We start from the raw sequence: 1,636 nt of genomic DNA on the forward strand, positions 1-1,636 counted from the left end.
ACCCAACCGCAATCCTGAAACTAAAAGAAGCATAATCACTACAAACTAATCTAAAATCCGAACAGAAGGGGAATCACAAAACTAACCTGAAAACAATTACTCAACGCTTGAGGAACAACCGGATTGTAGAAGTATGCACCACGCCGTCTCCACAGTTCAATACAATTGTGTGTGAGCGTGCACCCTACACACCTGGCTTTAAAGGCTACGTTAGTGCTGCCCACCATTCACCTTAAAGATGAACCTGCACCAACGTACCACATTAAGAAAGACATGAGGTACTGCTTTCAAAATATAAATGTAAGTAAAAATTTTGAGAACAAAAGAAATGAAATCCTGCTTTCAGATTGAACATGTGTGCTCTTGAAATATGGCAGAAAAATTCCCCCATAGACTTTGCTTGTAAAATCACTGCACATTCAAAGGTAAACGTTGGGAGAACAAGTACGAAAAGAGAAGACTATGGAAGTGGGGAAAATCTCCCACCAAGGGATCTCCTACTTCTATAGGGATACTTCTTACATTGCCTCTGCAGCAACCATGAGATACAAAAAATTATGGTTTCTACAGAAGTATATTGCTGTCACAGAAGAAAATAAACATAGAACATGTGATAATGTGATACTTGTACAAACGTAATAAAATTGTACAACTAAGATAGTATATTGTATACAGTGATGGCATAGTTACTTTGAAAAACTAACTTTAATCGGATTACCGATTACTCCTTGAAAAAGTAACTTGGTTAGATTACTGATTACTTGATTTGGAAAGTAAATAAGTTACATAAAAAGTAACTTTTTTAGTTACTTTCAGCAGCTGTTACACTGAGAGGTACAGTGTGGAAGGAAAAAAAATCAGCAAACTTGGCTGTACAACAAGCAAAGCTGGTTTATTAGGCCTCCAGCATCAGAGCATAGTTCACACACAGCTCGAAATGGCAGCTTTCCCATCAGTCAGTCTGTTACCGCCTATATACTGGTTATTCCTGCCTCCTCAATTTACGCCTAGCCAATAAAACTCCAGCCATCCCTGCTACCTCCATAAAAGAGCTGGGGTTGGGGCAGGTCTCCTTTTTAGCAGGTTCCCAAGCTGGCAGCTATAATGACACACCCACAGGGTAACAAACATCTCACAGACAATTTCTCTGTACTTTTCCAGTTTGTCTCTCATTTGAAGTATATACACTCCTGATCAAAATCTTAAGACCAGTCAAAAAATTGCAAGAATTTGCATTTTGCACTATTGATTCTAAGTAGAGCTTCACAATGTTAAAAGAAGAAATCAGCGTAAGAGACAAAAACTTTTGAGCGGGGAATTAATTGAAAACTGCATTTACACAGCTGATCAAAAGTTTAAGACCACAGCTCAAAAAAAACCAAAAAAACCCCAAAACAGAAATCAAAGTGTCAAAAAAAAATAGGACTCAGTAATGAGTAGCTCCATCATTCTTGTTGATGACTTCAAACAATTGTTTAGGCATGCCTGATCCAGTGTTTCCAGGAGGCTAGAGGGAACATTGCTCCAAGTGTTGAAGATGGCTTCATGAAGGGCATCCACTGTCTGGAACTGATGTCCATTTTTGTAAACTTCCCTTGCCATCCATCCCCAAATGTTCTCAATTGGGTTTAGATCC

At 38.7% G+C, this 1,636-nt stretch overlaps 1 long non-coding RNA gene across 1 annotated transcript in view; it reads right to left on the reverse strand.

The window, feature by feature from the left end:
• Positions 1 to 311: 311 nt before the first annotated feature.
• Positions 312 to 1,636, reverse strand: part of LOC107837915 (uncharacterized) — a 16,270-nt gene continuing 14,945 nt past the window's right edge. The window contains exon 3 of the long non-coding RNA XR_001663965.1: positions 312 to 394. This is a non-coding gene — a long non-coding RNA (uncharacterized LOC107837915). The remainder of the gene's footprint in view (positions 395 to 1,636) is intronic.

The sequence above is a fragment of the Poecilia formosa genome, unplaced genomic scaffold (assembly GCF_000485575.1).
Source record: "Poecilia formosa unplaced genomic scaffold, Poecilia_formosa-5.1.2 Scaffold189, whole genome shotgun sequence".
Lineage (NCBI taxonomy): Eukaryota > Metazoa > Chordata > Actinopteri > Cyprinodontiformes > Poeciliidae > Poecilia > Poecilia formosa.